The sequence below is a fragment of the Symphalangus syndactylus genome, chromosome 15 (assembly GCF_028878055.3).
Source record: "Symphalangus syndactylus isolate Jambi chromosome 15, NHGRI_mSymSyn1-v2.1_pri, whole genome shotgun sequence".
Taxonomy (NCBI): Eukaryota; Metazoa; Chordata; class Mammalia; order Primates; family Hylobatidae; genus Symphalangus; species Symphalangus syndactylus.
Window position 1 is genome coordinate 103,451,272 of NC_072437.2, and position 24,663 is coordinate 103,475,934.

General features: G+C 35.5%; 1 long non-coding RNA gene across 1 annotated transcript in view; it reads right to left on the minus strand.

The window, feature by feature from the left end:
• LOC129463951 (uncharacterized) overlaps nt 1-24,663 on the minus strand; it is a 291,839-nt gene that overhangs the window by 226,868 nt on the left and 40,308 nt on the right. The gene's annotated exons all lie outside the window — the stretch shown is intronic.

Consider the following 24,663-nt stretch of genomic DNA (forward strand, 5'->3'; position numbering starts at 1 on the left):
AATCTCATACAGTTATAATGATATAAAAGGTTTTCCATCATATTAAAAAGTTCTGTACAGCAAAGAAAAAAATGTATAAAATGAAAAAGCTACTTAGAAAATGAGGGAAAAATTGCAAATCATAATCTTATAAGGGGTTACTATCTGAAGTATATAAAAAACTCTAATAACTTAATAGCAAGAAAACAAATAACCTGATTGAAAAATGGGTAAAGGACCTGAACAGACATTTCTCAAAAGAAGATATATGAATGACTAACATGTATATGAAAAAAACGGCTAACATTACTAATCATCAGGGAAATGTAAATTAAAACCACAAGGAGACAAAATCTTATACTTATTAGAATGGGTATATCAAAAAAGACAAAAGATAAATGTTGGCGAAAATGTGGAGAAAAGGGAAACTTTGTACATGTTGGTGTGAATTTGAATTAGTACAGTCGTTATGGAAAACAGTACGGAGGCCCTTCAAAAAACTAAAAATAGAACTAACACGTGATCCAGCAATCCCACTTCTGAATACCTATCCAAATGTAGTGAAATAAGTATGTTAAAGAGATCTGCATTCCCATGTTCATTTCAACATTATTCACAACAGCCAAGATATGGAATCAACTTAAGTGTCCATCAATAGATGAATGCATAAATATTATACGCACACAAAACCACACGCAATAGAACACTATTTATCCTTCAAAAATGAGGAAATTCTGTTATTTACAACAACATGGATGAACCTGAAGGACATTTAGCTAAGTGATGAAAGCCAGGCACAGAAAAACAAATTCTCTATGATCTACCTATGTGTAGAATCTAATTCTCTACATATGTGTAGAATCTAAAAACATCTAACATTTAGAAGCAGAGTAGAACGATGGCTGCCAGAGCTGGAGGTGAGGGAAATGGAAAGACGTTGGTCAAAAGTTACAAATGTTCAGTTATGCAGGATGAATAATTTCTGGAAATCTAACATACACATGGCAACTAGAGTTAATAAAATTGCACTGGATATTTGAAATTTGCTAAGAGTCAATTTTAAATGTTCTCATCACATACACACAAAAAGGTAACTGTGATGAATACGCTAATTAACTTGATTGTGGTAATCATTTCATCATATATATGTGTGCATGTGTGTATATATATATATATAGATATCTCAAAACATCAAGTTGTATACCTCAAATATATACAATTGTGATTTGTCAATTATACCTTAGTAAATTTGTAAAGCAATAAATGCAAAACATTCTAATCTAAAGGCAGAGGTTGGCAGAATGGATAAAAAATAATAACATATCCATACGGTGGCTGTAAGAGATACAATTTAGATTCAAAGAGACAAATGGGTAGAAACGGTAGAAAATGATATACCACGTAAACAGTAACCAAGACAGTTGGAATGGCTATACTAATATCAGACAAAATAGACTTCAATTAAAAAGCTGTTTCTACAGGAAAGACATTTTATAATGATACATGGGTTAATCCACCATGAGGAGATAATAAGTGTAAACATATATTCACTGAATTACCTAGCCTGAAAATAATGAAGTAAAAACTGACAGAATATAAGGAAGAAATAGATAATTCCATAATAGTTGAAGATTATAATACTCATTTCCTGTAATGGATACAGACCATACAGACAGAGATAAACAAGAAAAAAGAAGACTTCAACAATGCTATAAACCAACTAGATGTAACAGAAATCTGTAAAACACAGCTACCAACACAGAAGATTATATACATTCCACTCAAGTGCACAAGAAACTTTCTCCAGGATAGTCTATATTAAAAACCATAAAACAAGTCTTGATGAATTTAGAATCATTATGGATATGAATTACCCATATAGACAGAGGTAAATAAAGAAAAGAAGACTTCGACAATGCTATAAACCAACTAGACATAACAGAAATCTGTAAAACACTGCTACCAACCCAGAAGATTATATATATTCCACTCAAGTGCACAAGAAACACTCTCCAGGATAGTCTATATTATAAACCATAAAACAAGTCTTGATGAATTTAAAATCATTGAAATCATACAAAATATGTTCTCTGGCCTATAATAGAATACAAATAGAAAAAATAACTGAAGAAAATTTGAAATATCACAAGAATGTGGAAATTAAACAACACTACTAAATAACCAATGGTTCAAAAACATATCACAAAAGAAATGAGGAAATACTTTGAGATGAATGAAAAGGTAAATAAAACATACTCAAAATATTGGGATGAGGTGGAAGCAATGCTTTGAGAAGAAGTTATAGCTGTAAATGACTATTTTAAAAAGAAGGAAGATTAGAGCAGAAATAAAAAAAATAGAGAATAGAAAAACATATAGAAAAAAATTAAGAAAACCAAAACTTGGTTCTTTGAAAAGTTCATCCTGTAGCTAGACTTACAAAAAAAAAAAAAAAAAAAAAAAAAGACTCAAATTGCTAAAATCAGGAATTATAGAGAGGAAGGGATATTACCGCCAATCTAACATACATAAAAGGATTATAAGGTAATATAAAAAACCATATGCCAACAAACCAGATAACCTAGAGGAAACAGACAAATTCCTAGAAAGGTAAACTACATAAAGTTACTCAAGAAGAAATAAATACTCTGAATAGATATATAACAAGTAAACGAGATTGAATTAGTAATCAAAAAAAAAAATTCCCACAAAGAAAAATCCAAGATCAGATAGCTTTACCAGTGAGTATTACCAAGTTTTCAAAATATTTAACACCAATCTTTCATGAGCTTTTCAAAAAAAACAAAAGAAAAACTAGAAATACTTTCTAAAACATTTGATGAAGCTAGTGTTACCCTGATATTAAAACCAGACAAAGCCTTCAAGAGAAAATAAAACAATAGTATTCAATATTTGTGAATACAGATACTAAAACATTGAACTAACTACTAAAAAATCCCTATTCAGCAACATATAAAAAGAATTATGCAGCAAGGATATAACCAAGTAGAATTTTTCTAAAGTATGTGTAGTTGTTTCAAAATACAAAAACCAATTAGACTATAAACCATATTAATATAAGAACATAATCCATATTATCATCTTAATAGACTTGGAAAAATTATTTAACAAAGTGCAACACATTTTCATGATAAAAAACAATTTAAATACTAGGAATATGAAGGAACTTCCTCAATCTGCTAAAGGATGTCTATGAAAAACCCATTATTATCATCATACTTTATAATGAGACTGAAAACCCCCGTCTTAAAATCAGGAACAAGACAAAGATGTCTGTTCTAACCACTTCTAATCAACATTGTACTGAAAGTTCTAGATAGAAAAATTAGGGAAGAAAAATAAATTTTAAAACATCTAAATTGGCTATGAAGAATAATACTATCTCTGTCTTCAAGGATAATCTTACACATTGAAATCCCTAAGAAATGCACGCATACAAAAAATAGTAGAGCTAATAAACAAGTTCAGCTACATTGCAAGAGCAATATTTTAAAAATCAATTGCATTTCTACATACTAGCAAAAAACAATCCTAAAATGAAATTAAAACAATTCAATTTACTATAGTATCAAAAATACTTTAGAAACAAACTGGACAAATGAAGTACAAGATCTGCGCACTGAAATCTACAAACCATTGTTGAAAGAAATTAAATACATTGAAAAATTAATTATATGTTGAAAGACCTACATAAATGGCAAGACATTCCATATTTATGGATTGTAAGACATAATAAGCTAGCAAAACTCCCTAATTTGACCCACACCCTCAATACAATTGTTATCAAAATCCTAGTCCTGGTGAACTAAGAAAATAAGGGTAAAACCCAGTTGAATATAAAATTCACAATGGAAAGAACGTGAGTCCTTGAACCTTAGTTTATGTGTGTGCTTTCTCCCTTCATGTCCTTTGTTTAAATTTACTGGCAGTGTGAGTTTGATGTTGTCAGGGTATAATAATGAACAAAATTAATAAATAATAAATCTGTATTATATGGGCTCCCAAAACTTACTCATAGGTGTCCAAAACTGTGGCAAACAATTTTCTGCAGATTCAAACTCTGGGAAAACTATGCTATCTCCTAAATCACTAAAGGATGAGTACTTAGAGAAATTCATGCTTAGGTTCGCATGTCAAATGTAAATGTAAGTGAGAATGTAAAGCTATTGTCAAAGTAAGAAGCTAAGAAATAAATCCCAAGGCACTCCAGAAAATAAAGTGTACTTTATTCAGACTTTACCAACAATGAAAGAAAGGAACATCAATAAAGGAAATAAGTCTTAAGTTGAAACTTGAAATAAAAGTAAGAATTTTCACAGCAGAAAAGGGAAAGCAATAAAAGAAGGAAGAAAAGAAGGCATGGAATATGACCAACTATTAAGAGGCAAGCAGAAGAAAACAATAATGTTGGCCAACAAACACCTCAGCATATAATGTCAAATAATTTATACCACTTATTTTTGCATGCCCAACTTCATGGTTTCATTTGGACCATGTTGTCCCAGTCCAGCTGTTTCTAAAAGACTGCAGAGGGATATATACAAGGGCCCACTGCCTATTACAATGGCAGGTCTCAAAGAATTTGAAATCAGCATGTCAAAACCAGTATTTCTTACCTGCTTCTTTCCAACTCTCTCTTCTCCAAAATGTGCTTCCTATTTTTTCTTTCCTTATTTTTTTTTTTGTTTGTTTTTGTTTGTTTAGGCCCTGGTCACTTATTTCCTTGATTACAATGACAGCCACCTAACTGGTCTCTGGTCTCTTTAACTCCCAACATATGGGTCTAGACCTTTATTGGAATCATAGAACTGCTCTCTCTGAGAGTAATAGATGCTTTCCCAGCAAAAATGTACATATGCACTTAACATGGAAAATTTTGCCTACAATTTTGCAAGGATTATGTATCCATGAGTCCCATCGTTAAGCCTTTTACCTTTTACCTTTTATTGGACACCAGGTTAACAGTTCCTAGGTTAAACTACTCTCAAAACTTCTGCCAGAATAATCACAAAGAAGTAAATCTATAGGGAGACTATTCTATATGATAAAATACAAAATCTTTGACACAGCATAGAAGGCCTATCAGTTGCCATTCTCCACATGTCCAGCCTTTCATTTGCCACTTACCCTCTTCTTTGGTATGAACCACTAAAATTTTCTAAAAAGTAGCTCCTTGGTATTGTCACTACTTTACTCATTCTGTTCTCACTGCTGGAAAAGTCCTCTATTTTCATCATCTACATGCTTTCTCAGGTTGTTTAGGCATTATATTCTCCAATTAGATATTATCAAATTTCTTTATTTCACTTCCATCCTCTACCTGGAATAGTTGTCACTCCTAGAAGCAACCTCTGTTCTGGTGGCTAACTCCAGAGTGGACCTGCAGGTGTTCATATAAACTCTCCTAAATCCATGAATGATTAACTGGAAGCTTTCTATGTTGACTTTTTTTTTAAATTATAGTTTAAGTTTTAGGGTACATGTGCACAATGTGCAGGTTAGTTTACTTTTCTTGAGAGGGGTGGTAGAATGCTTCGACAGGCAAAAGTTGTCCTTCCCTTTCTTCTCTACAGGGAAATAAAGGGAAACTTTCTGAACATTTCTGACCACAAACACTGTTTTTTCCATATAGCATATTGGGTGATTCAGCATTTTCACTTTCTTCTCTAATCCTCTAATAAAGAATGGGGAAAAGGTGTAACAGATATAGTTGTGCTGCCTTATACTAAGTCCTTCAAGAAATATTTTCTCCAATTCTTAATGTCAGTCTTTAGCACAGGGTGGGGAGTACCAACTGACTTTGTGTGTTCAGCTATCTTTGCCATTTGACACCCAGAACCTCCTTTTTTGGTCATTGTGTCTCATTAAGTCCCTTGTTAGTGCAGAGATTTTTTATTTTTCCTCCTGCAGATAACACACAACTTCATAAGACTCACATCAATTCATAAGGTTTGATAGAGAACACAAACCAGGCCATCCCAGTGTAATGCTCCGTTTATTCCTATAAACATCTATGCACAAATGTTTCTGTCCTCCCTAGGGCCAAACCCCAAATCTGTCATCCATATTGTCAGGTTAGTTCTATTTTTCCAAACATTCCTGAAGTAGCAATGGAACATATTCAATTCAAACCTAGATCCTCACTACAGAGCTATTACAGCATTTGCCACTGCAATGTAATATGCCTGCTTCACGGAGTATGACCTCATTAAGGCTAACAACTTCATATATTAATTCGATGTCTTAAAGCATCTAGCACATAATTAGCACATAGGGCTTAGAATAGTGGTTAGAAACAAATTGTTGGGAAAATGAAATAAGATAATGTTTATAAAACGGTGCCTGGCATATAGTGGGCATTTAGTAAACATTAGCTTATTCTAGTAGGCAATGATTACATGCTTCCTGATTGTTAAGGATAAAGGTAAAAGAAAAGTTTTACAATAATTTTTAACAATTTTATATAACTGTAACAATATCCAACATATATTTATCTAGTTCTAGTTTACAAATTTAAGTTGTTTTTTTAAGACTCCAGGTGTCCATGTGTCTTAAACAAAGACATTTCTCAGTAGACATTCTTTTAAAATAGAAAGTCTCACTGAGAATTACAAAAATGTAATAGCCTACACCTTTTTACAGCTGGGCACCATTTCCTGAGGCTATACAGTATGTACTTCACAGAAAGGAACAGAAAGAAAGCTGACATCTGAAAATTATATCACTAAAAACATTAACAGCCTCAGGCAAAGGAACAAATGAAAATTTATAATGAATGTAAGAAATACAATGAGTTGGCCGGGCGCGGTGGCTCACGCTTGTAATCCCAGCACTTTGGGAGGCTGAGGCGGGCGGATCACGAGGTCATGAGATCGAGACCACGGTGAAACCCCGTCTCTACTAAAAATACAAAAAAATTAGCCGGGCGTGGTGGCGGGCACCTGCAGTCCCAGCTACTCGGAGAGGCTGAGGCGGGAGAATGGCGTGAACCCGAGAGGCGGAGCTTGCAGTGAGCCGAGATCGCGCCACTGCACTCCAGCCTGGGCGACAGAGTGAGACTCCGTCTCAAAAAAAAAAAAAAAAGAAATACAATGAACTGAAGATGTGAAGAGCAACAGCAATAAAAGTATGAGAACTGTAGAACAACTTAGCGAATATCTACGTATCTGCTGCAGATAACAACTAAGACAACGTATGGGAATACAAGCCAGGATATATCTGGGTAAACTGATCAATGTTTTTGGTAACATTTTTTAAAGCTGATATACATCAGAATTATGCCTTTTCAACTGTTTTTTTTTTTTTTTTTTGGCAGTATAGCCTTTAAAAGAATTTATATGTAAAACTTACATACAAAGCCACTATATAAGACAGATAAGTGAGCAAAACTATTACAGTTCTTTTTGCTTACATTCCTGCTTCACAATAACCTATCATCCATAGAGTTCCCAAAGTATATCGGGTGACTTGCCTCTTTTACTTAAAGCCATCCCCATGTTTGTTATGAATAGAGACTACAAAATTGATATCTTACCTTGTCCTACAGAATCCCATGAGATCTGGTCTCTTCCAATTTTTCTAACTCTATCTCATCCCCCTACCCACTATCTTCAAGGCTATGGGCACGGTCACTCTCTACCTAATCAAGCTCAAATATTTGTTCAGAATTTTGCACTGGCTCCTCCCTCTGCCTGAAACATTCTTCTATATCATTTGTGTACAGCTGGATTATTCCTATCAATCTATTCTTTATCTAAATGTTACCTCCTAAGAGAAGCCTTCCTTACCACCAAAATAAAGAACCCACCCAATCAGATTCAATCATAACACTCCTTTTTACTCTCCACACAATACTTACCACTAGTGTCTTTTCATTTTTTTATTTTATTCTCTCTTCATCCAGTATGTGTACTCTATAAGAATAATAACCTTATCTCTTTTATTCACTAGTCTAGCAACAGTATCTCGAACAGTGCTTGGTATAGTAAGGACTGAGTGAATGTAGGAATGAATGAATGAATGAATGATGAGTGGGGCTCATCTCTTTATCCTTGTATACTGCACTTCTTTGTTTATGCCCTCCTTGTTTTTATTTTCCTACCTTTTCATTCTGTCAGATTTTTTCAAGTACTCTGAAAAATTTTTTAAATGTGCACTTTTTCCAAATTCTTCCACATTCTCAGAAAGAGGCATGCTAGCCCTATAAATAGAGAAATGCTATGCTTATTTGTTGAGATGAATCAGTTTCCATGTTAAGACACAGCATCCCATAGTTGTGAGTGCCCATTGCTTCTCTTCTATGTGAAAACATTTTCTGTTACGTAAACATGAGTTTTCAACCATACCAGTAGACAAAGACCGTGATCACTGTCGGTAGTCTCATCTTCGCACATTAAAGATAATGAGAAACTGATTTGCTCCCGGCAGATCAGTTTGTTCCTTTAGCTTTACTGAGATAGCAAGATGTGGAAGGAAACCAGATGGCTGTGACTAGGAGGAGAAATGGCACTGGAAAATAAAAAATGCATCGATGCAAATTTTGTGAGAAATACTGAATATTTGCAGATGATTTTTTTACTCCTGTCTCCAGTTACATAAATTTTGAAGATATACATGATAGCTGGGCTATTTCCATATTTTTTAAAAATTACCCTAAACATATCATGGGATTTTATTCTGAAAAAGGCAGTTTACTGATCATGGTATATTTATGTTTTCCAAAATTCCTGTAATGTGGAAGGGAAACTGGAATCATGCATATGCGAAGTTTTAGTTCCTTTTGGCTCCCCTTTTGGTCCTTTGGCCTTGGGTAGCTTAAAGTTTCTGAATCTCATGTTTTTATTCTGTAAATTGAAAAGAATAATAGTTCTGCTATGTGATTACTATAAGTGTAAATAAATATAAGCAATTGGTCATAACACAAGATAGTCTACACAGTAGATGCTCAGAAAGTACTAAAGAATTCTTGCTTCTAGATGGAAAAGTAGAGACATGGAATGTTTATGATGTAATAATATATTTAAAATATTTTTATTTTTAATTCAAGAGCACATCCATCTCAGCTCTTTTATTTAACAGCCATTGGCGTCTTTACAAAATTTAATCCCCATCCAACCTCTGTCTTCAAGGAATATAACTCTAAGCTATTTTGAAATAAGTTATTTGGCCATGTACTGAATCCTTCATACTGTGGCTACTTTTATTCAATTTGGTATAAATTCTTATCAATATTCTTTTATCAAAAGAAAATATCTTCACATGAATCCTTGGTTCCATAAACTCATGCCTGCTCAAAAGCCGCTATAAGCTATAACTTTTCTTTCTTGCTTCTTTTTTTTTTTTTTTTTTTTTTTGAGATGAAGTTTCACTCTTGTTGCCCAGGCTGGAGCACAATGGCACAATCTCAGCTCACTGCAACCTCCACCTCCCAGGTTCAAGTGATTCTCCTGCCTCAGCCTCCCGAGTAGCTGGGATTACAGGCATGCACCACAATGCCTGGCTAATTTTTGTATTTATGGTAGAAATGGGGTTTCTCCACGTTGAACAGGCTGGTCTTGAACTCCCAACCTCAGGTGATCCGCCCACCTCGGCCTCCCAAAGTGCTGGGATTACAGGCATAAGCCACCACACGCAGCCCCTTTCTTGCTGCTTTAAACTCTCCTACTTTACTTTACTCCTAAATAACAGCGTATTTAAATATGCTGTTATTTCCCTTCCTTAAAAACATTCACAAATTCTTATATCTTTCTAGTTATTACCATATCTCTAGTCCTCTTCACAGGCAAGCTTCTCGAGTTGGCTTCACATTCTACCGCTTTTTCTTTCTTTTCTCATGTCTCACTTGCTCTTCAGACTTCTCCAACCTGAATCCTGTTCCCACCATTTCACCTAAACATCTCGTTAGCTTCATTGATGATCTTTGTGTTGCAACTAGTGAATCATTCACAAATTTCTTCTTCCCTTCTTGGCAACTCTTGACATATTTATCAATGTTTTTCTGCCTTTCTATTGACACGTAGTATCCAGCTTTACTCATTATCCTACTATCTCTCTGAAGATCTCTTCTCGGTGTCTTAAGTCAGCTTCTTTTGTTCTGATTTCTAAATGGGAGGTTTCATTGTTTTGGTCTAAGCTGATGCATTAAGTCGTTCTTGCATTGCTATAAAGAAATAAGGAAATACCTGAGACTGGGAAATGTATAAAGAAAAGAGATTTATTTGGCTCATGGTTTTGTAAGCTGTACAGGAAGCATGACACAGGGATCTGCTACTGGGGATGCCTCAGGAAGCTTAAAATCATGGTGGAAGGTGAAGGAGAAGCAGATCTTTCACATGGTGGAAACAGCAACATGAGAGAGAGCAGGGAGGTGCCACACACTTTTACACAACCAGATTTCATGAGAACTCACTTACTATAATGAAGACATTACTAAAAAGATGGTAATAAACCAATCATGAGGGCTCCACCACCGTGAGCCAATCACCTCCCACCAGGCCCCACCTCTAACATTGGAGATTACATTTAAACAAGAGATTTAGGCAGGGACAACAAACTACATCAGTCCTCTTCACTCAATCCTCACTCTTGTTCTAACTAAGCAAATCCACACACTGGCTTCAGTGCCATTTCATATTGACCTCCAACCTTGTCCACTCTTTTGAGCTCTAAATTCATGCAATTAATTGCCTATATTATACTTTTACTTAAATTTCTGGCAGGTATTTCAAACTTAACATATTCAAAAGTAAACCTTTATTTCTCTAGAACTGGTCCTTCTATACCCTTCCTATTTGTAAATTGCACCACCATCTAGGCTCATCCTTGATTTTTAGCCTTTCACAAATGTAACTATTACATTGAAAGAGTAGGAATTTACAAAGTTATAGTAAAAAATCAACTCTTTCATTTTTTTTCCCCAGTACCTGGTCAAATCTGTTTTTTCCATGTCCTTGAAACTTCAAGTAGATCACATGACTATCAAGTAATAAAACTCCTTCAATATTTAATCTCATATCAGTCTCACTTTGGTAGCTGTCTATCCAGTCTAATAAAATATTAAGAGTAGAAATTAAACTCTCTTTCTCCTCCTCAGATCTTATCCTAGTTGGAAATCTGCATTGGAAAGAGGTATAGAATAGGCTTTTCTCTATTGCCTTTACAGGTAGCTCCTCTCCCACTCCCAACCCCCAATCTCAGGCTGCCTTCTGGGCCCTCTGGTTTTAGGTTAAAATAGACTAGAGGTGAGGAAGAGAAAAAGTCTCATTTGATTGGTACTCTCATAGTGTGGCTTTATTACTCTTTGGACTTACAGGTGTATGAAAAGCAGTGTTCTTCTCAACAAATCTTCAGCGATAAAATAATGTTTCTTGTAAGTGCAATATAAGAAATATTGCAATTGTATTATAAACAGAAAAAAAGAAAAAAATTTATAAATACCATGACCCCAAAACAACTTTTGTTAATATCATTCCAGAAAGTTTCCTATGCATATACAAAAAGGACAGAGATCAGAGCATATATTTTTGTTTACTTACTCAGCATCCATTATTCACTTATTCCATTCTAAAATTAGCCGTATTTTTCAGGTATACACTACTCCTTTAGGCAAGAAATACCTTCATATTATTGTGAAAATAGTTTTTTTTTTTAAGACCCTAGAAATACTTGGAGAACCACTAGCCCAGATATTTCAAGGACTGTTGGACATAATACCTTAGTCGACACTGATACCTGAACATCCAAAGAATCATTATGGCACCCACATTAGAATGGGGTATGTGAGGTCCAGATAATAAATACAGCCTGGGTCCACTTAGTTTAAGGGCTACTCATCCAGTTGGAGAAACTCATTTATTTGGATCTTTGGCCTATGTTTTAACAGATATGATAGTAAAAAAGGTGAAGAAGAAACCTCTGAACATGAGTCACCTTTCCTCATGCAAGCCAAGATATCACATTTAGGGGAAGATGGTAAAATTAGGACCACCCTTAAAGATCTAAAGTGTGTACAGGGAAAGGTTCCTTTGCCAACCTAAAGCTTCTGGACTAGATGGTCACATGACTATGTAGATCACATTACTCTTCTAATATGTATATGATGTAACATAATTTTCTAAAATGAAAGATCATATCGAAACAAATTAATTAGGGCCTCAGGTACATGGTATGCAGCTTTTGGTGAATGTACTTTTCTAATCTCATTAAAAAAGAAAAATAATTTGCTTTAACATGAAGTTGACAACAATATCTATTAACCCTATGGATCTTAACTCTGCTGCCTTCTGTCATGATATAGTCTAAAAAGATGTGGGTGATCTGGATAGTTCACAGAACATCACACTGATCTACTACTTCAATGACATCATGTTGGTCAGCATGTTGGACGCCTTATATCCAAACGGTGGAAAATAAATGCTATGAAGACTCAAAGACCTGCCATTTAGTAAAGTTATTAGGTTTCCACTGGTCAGTGGAATTCCAGTAGAACATCTTCCCTCAAATAAAAGATAAGCTGCATCTTTCATTACCTGCCCAAATCCTATCCCCAAAAAAGAAAAGAAACAAAGAAAGGCAAATAAAAGAAATCCTGACATCTACTAAACCTATTTGGGTTTTATAGGTTTTGGACACAACACATTTCATGCTTAGTAATATTATTCTAGTCCATATACATGAAACACTGCTAATTTTGAGTGGAACTTGGAGCAGGAAAAGACCCAGCCACAATTCCAGGCTATGGTGCAAGTTCCCTGCCTCTTTGACCCTAAAAACCATCAAACTCTTGAATACTGGGAGCTAGATGGAAGAAAAGATAGAATATGGAGTTTATAGGAAGCTGCATTAGGAAAATCATCAAAAGGTCCTTAGTTCTGAAGCAAGGGCATGCTCTCTGGAGCAGAAATGTATGCATTATTGAAGAATCAGATCCTGATAGGCTACTGGGTCCTAATACAGATGTAACACTTGACTAAGAGACACCAGGTGACAATGCATTGCCTTTTGAGCTGAGTTTTAGCAAACCATGAAGTCATAAAGTTGGGTAGAACTGGCAGTGGCCCATCATAAGATAGAAATGGCATATAAAGGATAGAATCCTAATAGCATCAGAGTACATGACTAAGCTGCCTGAGTAGGTAAGCTAAATCCCCATATCACCCACAATGATTGCACAAGCTCACAGTTATGGTTATATGAAAAGTCTCATGTGAACAATTTTTCCTTGAAGACAAAGAATGAGGCCAAACCTGATTTACAAATGAGTCAGATTGGTATGTGGACACAAACTAAAAATGGATAGTGACTATATTAAAACTACATCAACGGGTAGCCTTGAAAGACAGTAGTGAGGAAAAATCTTCCCAATGGTTGAGGTTTTATGCAATGCCTCTGGATCTACTTTATGTGGATCGCTTCTGTGGAAGAAATGGCTGAAGGTGAAATTTATTTGGACTTTTAGGCAACGGCAGCTGGTCAGAGACCTAAAAGAAAAACGAAATAGAGGTATCTTGCTAGATTACTGGATGTGGACACAATATGTGATGATTTTCATATCACATGTTAATGACCACCTTAAAGTACTTACCATAGTATAGGCACTAAACTATCAACTACAGAAAATAATTGGGTCAGCTGATGTTAGCTAGCCTTCATTATCAACCACCCTAGAACTAGCATTATGGGCATATGATTGAGATAGCTTTGGTGGCAGAGTCAAGGACTGTGCATGGGCTCAATAGAATCGATTTTCTAAACTCAGTCTTATTATTCCTGCCCCTGAATGTACAATGCTAAGCCTCTGATAGGGAGGTAGTCATCAAGATACCAATAAGCTTGAGGACAAGATGACTACATTATGTCTCTTCCATACTGAAAGGGCCAGTGGTTCATTCAAACATGAAAAGAACCCCATCCTAGGTATGAGTCTCCTATCTGCAAACAGAGATAGCATCACTCTACAGGGTCTTATTAAGTGCCTGATACACAAGCATGGAATCCCACTATATTACTCTGTTCTCACGTTGCTATAAACAAATATCTGAGACAGGATAATTTATAAACAAAAGAGGTTTAATCGGCTCACTGTTCTATAGGCTATACAGGAAGCATAGTGGCTTCTGCTTCTAGGGAGGCCTCAGGAATCTTACAATCATGGCCGAAGGTGAAGGGAAAGCAGGTACTCCTTACATTGCTGGAGTAGAAGGAAGAGTGGGTGAAGGGAGAGGCGCCATACACTTTTAAATGACCAGATCTCATGAGAAATCTATTAGAACAGCACCAAAGGGACGGTGCTAAACTATTCATGGAAGGATATACCCCCATGATCCAATCACCTCCCACCAGGCCCCACCCCCAACATTGAGGATTACAATTTGACATGAGATTTGGGCAGAGACACAGATCCAAACCATATCACCCACACAATACAGCATCAAACCAAGCAAACTACTCTACAGTGAAGGGACCGTGGGAGTGGCCCTATGATTATATACAACACCAACCAGAAGCTCTCAGTCTGGTAGAAAAGAAATGGCTTGCTGAGGGTGTAGATGAAGTATCAGCTGGTGACTCTTAATCAGCTCAGGCTGCTATAACAAAATGTCATGAGCTGGATGGCTTAAACACAAAACATTTATTTTTTACAATGCTGGAGGTTGGGAAGATCAAAGTGCTGGCTTTCTTAGGACTCTTGTAAGGACACAAATCCCATTCGAGAGGACTTCACCCTCATTACCTTATCTAATCCTAATTACCTACCAAAGACTCCATCTCCTAATATGATCACATTAGGGAGTGGAGTTTCCACATATGAATTTTGGGGGACACAAGCATTCAGTGCATAATGGAGGCAATACTTGAAAAGGTTTGGGAGCTGTCCCCCAGGTTGCAGTATACTCAATCGATAATCTCCCTATAGTTCCGTGTCCCCATTAGGAAGAAGAGATGAGTCTGGGGACAAAAGGAGGATGCAATAGTAGCCCTTTTTACCATCTCTCCCCATGACCTACCTGGGAGACTTTGAGTAATCTATTTATAACCTTGAGATCTCCAGACTTAGAAGTCCACTCTTCAAAGTAGCAGCAAGGGTTTTATTGAACTGAAAACTTTGGCTGCTACAAGGTCATTTTAAACTTTTCTGGGTTCAGGAAAACCGTGTTAGAATAAGAGTCACCATCAGGCAGAGTTAATTGATGGTGATCAGCAAAAGGTAAGATAAATGTCACAAAGTAGAGGAAGGGGGAAATGTGTGTAGAACTTCTCCCTTGCCTACATGTGACTTTTAGTGGACAAGTACAGCAACATTGGCCTGAGAGTGCGCTTACCAGCAGATCAATATCGCAGGAATAAGAGTTTGAGTCATATCACTGGGTATGCCACCAAGACTTATTGAAGTAATATCTTAGGGTTGTAGGAAAGCACAGTGGAGGAGGGAGATGTTAAGTACCATTTATCACCTGAGACTAACTGAAGCAGCAGGGATTATTGTCCATCCCCAAAACCTTCCTCTTCTAAGTTTTCCTTCTCTAAGAAAACCCACAGGAGCCGTGGCAGAGCTGTTTCCTGAATGTGTATGTATAAGTACATCTGCGTAGTACAAGGGATAGATTGTGGCAACCATGTAAAAATGCCACTCAGTTTTCTCCATTCCAAAAAGAATCTGGCCGGGCGCAGCGGCTCACGCCTGTAATTCCAGCACTTTGGCAGGCCGAGGCGGGCGGATCACGAGGTCAGGAGATCGAGACCATCCTGGCTAACACAGTGAAACCCCGTCTCTACTAAAAATACAAAAAAAATTAGCCAGGCGTGGTGGTGGGCTACTGGGGAGGCTGAGGCAGGAGTCCCAGCTACTGGGGAGGCTGAGGCAGGAGAACGGCATGAACCCAGGAGGCGGAGCCTGCAGTGAACCGAGATCGCGCCACTGCACTCCAGCCTGGGTGACAAAGCGAGACTCCGTCTCACAAAAAAAAAAAAAAAAAAAAAAAAAAAAGAATCTGCCACAACGAGTACAGTTAACTGACAGCCTCTATGTAGCTGGAGTGTCTTTGGGATCCATCACAGCATTTGGGCAGAGCCTATGCTCTTTCTGGAAGATCCCAGACAAAGACTGAGCACAGTATGGGTTTCACAGTTTGCCTTTTCTGCCTCATGCAGAAAAATGGACTTTGCATCAGAGTTCCTAGATGGGCTGCAATGTGTGTTTCTTTCTACCCAACCCTCCTTCTTTCTATCTATCTTCATGGGTGTCCAACTTGCATTACCTGCTAAAGACTTTCCTAGCCCTACGCCTGCTCTCTCTGCCCATTACCTTTCATAGGCATTACCCTCAAGAAATCTCTTGAACTTGCACCTCTGTCTTGGTGCCCGATTCCTAGAATATACTTGAACAGATACAGATTTGATTCTTTCTTAGAGTGAGACTTGCTGAACAAAAAACAGTGCTAGTTAAAGAAATAGTAGACACCAAGATATTTACTAGAGGATCTGCACATAATCATTTTCTGTTTAAGATCTAAGAGAATATTCAAATAGAAATAAAATAAACACTTATGGCAATCAAGGTAAAAACATTCATTTGTTTACAAGCAAAGAGCATTTTGGAAAGAACATTCCCTTATTCAAGTTTTGGTAAAAGATAATGTCATTTTCATTAATATATCACAATCAACTAGCACAGTGTTATCAAGTCATTATTGAGCCTTTGAAAAAAGTATTGAATGAATTAAAAATACAAAAGGACTATACAAAACCTTTTTTATATAAGAGGATTGGAACTTTGCAAACAAAATGTTTAAAGTCCACAACAGGAAACATAATTTCACAAAGTCTCTGACAATTATTCTGAAAAAAAGGAAGAAAACTATTTCTATGAACTGACCAATTATAGATGCGATATGAAGACAATAGAATGGAATCAAAAGAGAATTAGATAAGAAGCTGAAAAAAGTAAATAAGTAAAAAATATATAGTAATAAAAATCTAAGAATCGAACAGGTGAATTGAAATTCAAAATGGAGGCAGATTTTTAACATCAAAGACGAAAAAAATTCTACAAGCATCCAGGGATTGAGCGCTAAAGATTATGAGAAACAGAAACCAAGCAGGTCCTACTTTTCTCTTCCATAAAACTTAGAAAACCACATACATGAAATAAAATCACATTGCTCTGTATATTGTTAAGAGACAAGAGTCCATCCTAAACTACAGGAAAAAAAATGTAAAAGCTCAAAATACTAGAGAAGTTACACTGGTCAGAAGAAAAGCTCCAATATATAAAGAAGAACTTATGAAATAAAAGATTAAGTGTACAACGAACTCAATTTAGTACATAGACCTAAATCACCAATGTAATTGTGATTTTAGAATAAATGTGAATGCTCAAAAGCATTAAATGAAGCAGTATTAATATAAAATAAAAGATTATAAAAATGTGTTTAAAACATCAGATTGTATAAGCAAATCCTAAAATCAAAGAAGAAATAAAAAATAAAAATATTATTACCTTACAAATGAAAAGACTGGATATTGCTTCATTCTTGATGTTAAAAATTTAACATATATATTCTTATAAAAACATAAGGATAATTACTGTAGAATTGAAATTTTTACAAGATTCCAAATGTTTTTAGTGATAAAGAAAATATAATATACTGTATATAGAAAATAAATTCAAAAAGCATTTAGTGAAAATTAAACTATTATTTCTGATTTTCAAATCTTGTCAATTTAGAATTACTAATACCATTTGACTATGCAGCCATAAAAAATGATGAGTTCATGTCCTTTGTAGGGACATGGATGAAACTGGAAATCATCATTCTCAGTAAACTATCACAAGGACAAAAAACCAAACACCGCATGTTCTCACTCGTAGGTGGGAATTGAACAATGAGAACACATGGACACAGAAAGGGGAACATCACACTCCGGGGACTGTTGTGGGGTGGGGGGAGGGGGGAGGGATAGCATTAGGAGAGATACCTAATGCTAAATGACGAGTTAATGGGTGCAGCACACCAACATGGCACATGGATACATATGTAACAAACCTGCACATTGTGCACATGTACCCTAAAATTTAAAGTACAATAATAAAGAATTACTAATATGGGAATATACTTATTTTGACTGTTTTATATATATATATTTAAACATACAAATAGAAGTGTATACATCTAAACTGTACTTCTTAACTCCACTTCTGCCCTCTTTCAGTTATTATATTTGCAGTCTTTCCCAACATTAACAACTTATTAAACCAAAACAACAGAGATTCGAGTTGCCTGGTTTTGAGTTTTATATAAAAAAATTGTACAGAATGTCTTCTTTCTCACGTTTCTTTCACTTGCCATTATGTTGTGAGATTCATTGTGGCATAGCAAACCACTGCAGTGAATTTTTTACTACTACATAATACTCTATTGAATACATGTATCAGTATTTTTGCCATTTTACTGCAGATTCGTATTTAGGTTATTCCAGTTTGTTGCTGTTGTAAATAATGCCACTACAAGCATTCTTTAATGTCTTTTGGTGCACATGTGAACACACTTTTATAAGATATATACCCAGTAGTAGCATTACTGATTATAGAGTATGCATATTTTAAAATTTAGAACACCTGGTTAAAGAGTTTTCCACAATTATTTTATCAAATTTTACTCATTCTAGCAGTTTATGAGAGTTCCAGTTTTTCCTCATCCTTGACAACACATACTATATACTATGCTTAATCCTTTTTGTATATGTCTTAATGGAGTGTGTACAGTAATACAGTACTGTTTTCCTAAAATTTGCACACTTTTCCACAGGCTTATTAGAATCTGGTTATTTGCTTTTGTAAAGAACTTGTACAAAACTCTTGCTCACTTTTCCATAATGTCTACAGTGATGGCTTTTTATTAAATCTTGTTTTAGTTACTTGTTACACCTTTTTCTTTTCTTTTCTTTTTTTTTTTTTTTTTTTTTTTTTTTTTTGAGACAAAGTCCGGCTCTATTGCCCATGCTGGAAGTGCAGTGGTGCAATCTCGGCTCGCTGCAACCTCCACCTCCCAGACTCAAGCATTCCTCCCCTCTCAGCCTCCTGAGTAGCTGGGACCACAGGTGTGCACCACCATGCCTGGCTAACTTTTTATATTTTTTGTAGAGATGGGATTTTGCCATGTTTCTCAGGCTGGTCTCAAACTCCTGGGCTGAAGCCATTGGCCCACCTAGGCCTTCCAAAGTGCTGGGAATACAGACATTAGCCACGGAGACCTGCCTGCTGTTCCCTTTTTCTATTTTGTTTATTAATTAGTATTGTCAGAAAGATCTTGTGTTCAATTATCAATTTAGTGACTGTAGTTAATATTAACCGACTATACATTTCAAAATAGCTAGAAAATAATTCAAATGTTTCTAGAGTAAAGATAGGTGATAGGTATCCCAATTACCTTGATTATATGAATGTATCAAATTATCACATATACACTGAAAATATGTAATATATACACCTAATATGTATCAATATTTTTTTTTAATTTATGTTTTTTCAAAGAACCAACTTCTAGCTTTGTACGTTGCTTTTTCATTAATTTCTGCTCTTCTCTTTTTTTCCTTCTATTATACCCTCACTGGGTGTTATTTGCTGTTCTTATTCAAACTGCTTAAGATGGCCACTTCGATGAATACTTTTCAAATTTTCTTCTTTTCTCACATACACATGTAATGCTATAACCCTTTTTTTAAGCATGGTTTTAGCTGTGCTTTGTATATTTCATATGCCATATTTTTATTATCCAGCTCAAAATGTTTTGAATATCTACTGTTTTCTAACATCCTAATTAAAGTTTATTGAGAAGTATATTAGTAGATGTTCAAACATTCGGAAATTTTTTAGTTTAGGGGGGTTTTGTTATTTATTTCTAGGTCAACTGCACTGTGAGCAGACAAAATATCCTGTTTTATTTTCTAAATAACTTTTCTCAAAAATACATTATTTTTAGAACAGTTTTATGTTCACAGAAAAATTAAAAGGAGAGAGAGTTCCCATGTAGTCCTTGCCCCTACACATGTACAACCTCCATCATTCTCAATATTCCACACCACAGTGGGACACTTGTTACAATCAATGAACCCACATTCACAAATTTTGAGATTTTTGGGGGCTCATCCTATAGTCAATGTTTTTAAGTGTCCTATGTGCCACTAGAGAAGAATGCGCATTTTGAAATTGTTGGGTATATTGTTTTGTATATATCAGAAAGTCAAACTTGTTCATTATGATCGTCAAATTTTCTATGTCATTTCTTATTTTTATTTACTTTCTATTAATATAAATTACTCAGATGTGTATTATAATTTTGTACTTGTCTATTTTTTCCCTCAGTGCTGGTAATCTGGCTTTCCATCTTTACCTATCTATAATGATTTTTTTGCCTCACATTCCCTTTTCCCAATTTTCACAGACTATACTTTCCAAATCACTTACTTCCTATATTTAGGTATGCTTAAAGTTAAGGTGTTCCTTTAGTAATTCGTTATGTTGGGTGTTTGGTTTTTGCCCTGCCTGAGAATTTTTATCCTTAAATTGAAGTATGTAATTTATTCATATTTAAGAATACAACTAATGCATTTGGAGTTAAATCTACCATCATATTACTAGTTTTATGTTGGTACCATCTGCTCTATGTTACTTTTGATCACGAAGAGGTATTCTGATTCAGTCAAAGTCTTTATTTGCAGCTACTAAGATTATCACATAGGACTCAGCAATGGGAGAGTAAACTAAAGCAACTGTTATTATCTGTTAGTCAGGTTAGGGTGTTTTATGCTGCATTAACAAACAATTCTCAAATTGCAGAGTTTGAACCAATAAATTCATATGTTTATCCTATATCCTTATAGTTTCAGTGCAAGTCTCTGCTTCTTCTATCCTCAATCCAGGGAGAGGGAGCTTCCAGCATTTGGAATGCAGTGGTTATCATGACTGCATGAAGAGTATGGATAAATTTACACCAACTCTTAATGTTTCCATCTGAAGTGACATGTTTAAATTACACTATCATTTCTTGGCCAATGCTAGTAACATAGCCTCACAGGCAAGGACATTTGAACCCCCTCTCCCTTCCAAATATTTGGAAGTAGAAGGAAACTAAATAGCAGTGAATAGTTATAATACCCTCCAAATGCCTAGAGTTTCTTATTCTAATATTGTAAATAAATGGAAAGATAATGCAACATGAAATCAGCTTGAGGAATATCTTAACCTAGTTAAAAACAGGGAATCATTGTTTTGAAAACAAATGACATCTACAAGTGTATCCCTTTTATTCTTTCATCGAAGAGCTTGTAATGACAACACCTTCTCATTTTAAATGTCTTTGCTGTTACCCACGTTATTAAAATAATAACAGAAGCAAAAATGTTGCTAAAAATTAATCCACATTACCAAATAGGTTTTTGATTTGCAATGTACTTGTTACTAATCTTTAAGCAACAACTGTCTAAATACAGATGAGTTTGATAGAATAGACAATAGGAAGTAGGTAAATGTATCCAGAATAACTCCTCTGTTTTGCTTCTTAATTCAATTCACTGTATTTATTGACTTTACTATTTGAGTATAATCATTGTTTTGTTATGTGATGAGCTTGGTCATTGAATAAGTAAATATTCAATGAATATTTACTTCATTTATCCTATGTGCAAAGCATTACTCTAGATAGGAACCAGGGATTCAGTGGAGGTGAAAAAGAAATCTGCAACAAATATATATATTCTCAAGTTTAACCAGATTTAGATTTTCATTCAGAAACAATTTCATTTCATTTTACCATCAGTTCTCTTGCTTTGAAAATTTTCGATTGTCATTTTATTACTGCTTATATAGAAAAAAACTCAATCTTGAAGTCCAGAGAAAGATTTGTGGTCAAAATCTTTACCTTTCTCTCCTTAAATAATTACATTTTGCAAGCATGATTTAGAGTCCAAAAACATGTTATTTATTCCTTTTCTAATATTCAGTGTTTTCTACTGAGCAAGAAAAGGAAAGCATGATGAAATAAAGCAGCAGAAATTTTAGTAGCTTTTTAAAAAACTATCCCTGAATGGCTTTCCTTAATCATTTAACTTTATGATTAACAAAGGCATTTAGAAACAATCATTCCATCAAATACATAGAATCAAACAAAACAAAATTTATCTGCTAGTCTGTTGATATACTATTATAAAATTTGAATAGAAAATTAATAGCTACTAGTTTACAGTCCCACCAACAGTGTAAAAGTGTTCCTATTTCTCCACATCCTCTCCAGCACCTGTTGTTTCCTGACTTTTTAATGATGGCCATTCTAACTGGTGTGAGATGATATCTCACTGTGGTTTTGATTTGCATTTCTCTGATGGCCAGTGATGATGAGCATTTTTTCATATGTTTTTTGGCTGCATAAATGTCTTCTGAGAATTGTCTGTTCATGTTCTTCGCCCACTTTTTGATGGGTTTTTTTTTTTCTTGTAAATTTGTTTGAGTTCATTGTAGATTCTGGATATTAGCCCTTTGTCAGATGAGTAGGTTACAAAAATTTTCTCCCATTCTGTAGGTTGCCTGTTCACTCTGATGGTAGTTTCTTTTGCTGTGCAGAAGCTCTTTAGTTTAATTAGATCCCATTTGTCAATTTTGGCTTTTGTTGCCATTGCTTTTGGTGTTTTAGACATGAAGTCCTTGCCCACGCCTATGTCCTGAATGGTATTGCCTAGGTTTTCTTCTAGGATTTTAATGGTTTTAGGTCTAACCATTGTGGAAGTCAGTGTGGCGATTCCTCAGGGATCTAGAACTAGAAATACCATTTGACCCAGCCATCCCATTACTGGGTATATACCCAAAGGACTATAAATCATGCTGCTATAAAGACACATGCACACGTATGTTTATTGTGGCACTATTCACAATAGCAAAGACTTGGAACCAACCCAAATGTCCAACAACGATAGACTGGATTAAGAAAATGTGGCACATATACACCATGGAATACTATGCAGCCATAAAAAATGATGAGTTCATGTCCTTTGTAGGGACATGGATGAAGCTGGAAACCATCATTCTCAGTAAACTATCGCAAGGACAAAAAACCAAACACCGCATGTTCTCACTCATAGGTGGGAACTGAACAATGGGAACTCATGGACACAGGAAGGGGAACATCACACTCCGGGGAGTGTTGTGGGGTGAGGGGAGGGGGGAGGGACAGCATTAGGAGATATACCTAATGCTAAATGACGAGTTAATGGGTGCAGCAAAACAACATGGCACATGGATACATATGTAACAAACCTGCACATTGTGCACATGTACCCTAAAACTTAAAGTATAATAATAAAATTAAAAGAAAATTAATAGCTACTAATCAGAAATATGCCTTGGTAACAAGTCATTTAAAGCAAAATTATGGTATAAATTAGAAGCTGAAAACCAAAGTAAGTTACAATTCAACTGTAGCCAAAATATCTCAGATGGGAGTATTTAGATACCTACTTTAGACTTCAAGTCAACCAAAGTCATCTGTGATACAAACCTAAGCTATTGAGACATGTAAAAGGGGAGGGAGGGGAAGAAAAGGAGGCACCTATCCAAATTATAATAACCAGAAGTCAAGTGGTAGGATCATCTTGGAGAGATTCTATATCCGTTTCTAAGGGAAGGTAATCATTACTTGATCAATTTTGGTCACAATAGCAGGAATCTATAAGCAGAATCAATAATTTTGTGGCCAAGTGAGTAAAGTAACAGTTTTTAAATTTATTTCCAACTTTTATTTTAATTTCAGGGGTACATGTGAAGGACTTGCAGGTTCGTTACATAGGTAAATGTGTGCCATGGTGGTTTGCTGCACAGATCAACCCATCAACCAGGTATTAACCCCAGCATTCATTAGCTATTCTTGCTGGTGCTCTTCCTCCTCCCAACCCACCCGCCCACTCTGACAGCCCTCAGTGTGTGTTGTGCTCTCCCAGGTATCCATGTGCTCTCATCATTCAGCTCCCACTTATAAGTGAGAACTTACAGTATTTGTTTTTCTGTTCCTGTGTTAACTTGCTAAGGATAATGGTCTCCAGCACCATCCATGTCCCAGCAAAGAACATAATTTCGTTCCTTTTTATGGCTGCATTCCATGGTATATATGTAACTTTTTTTTATCCAGTGTATCATTGATGGGCTTTTAGGTTGAATCCATATCTTCGCTATTGTGAATAGTGCTGCTATGAACGTACATGTGCATGTACCTTTAAAACAGAACAATTTATATTATTTTGGGTATATACCCAGCAATCTCATTGCTGGGACCAATGGCATTCCTGTTTTTAGGTCTTTGAGGATTGCCACACTGTCTTCCACAATGGTTGAATTAATTTACCCTCCCACCAACAGTGTAAAAGCATTCCTTTTTCTCCATTTGACAGAATAGACAATAGGAGTAGTAAATGTATCTTGAATAACTCCTCCATTTTGCTTCTTAATTCAATTCAATGTCTTTATTGCATCTGTTGCTTTTGCCTTTTTAGTAATAGCCATTCTGACTGGTGTGAGATGGTATCTCATTGTGGTTTTGATACGCACTTCTCTGATGGTCAGTGATGTTTAGCTTTTTTTTCATGTTTGTTGGCTGCATATATGTCTTCTTTTGAGAAGTT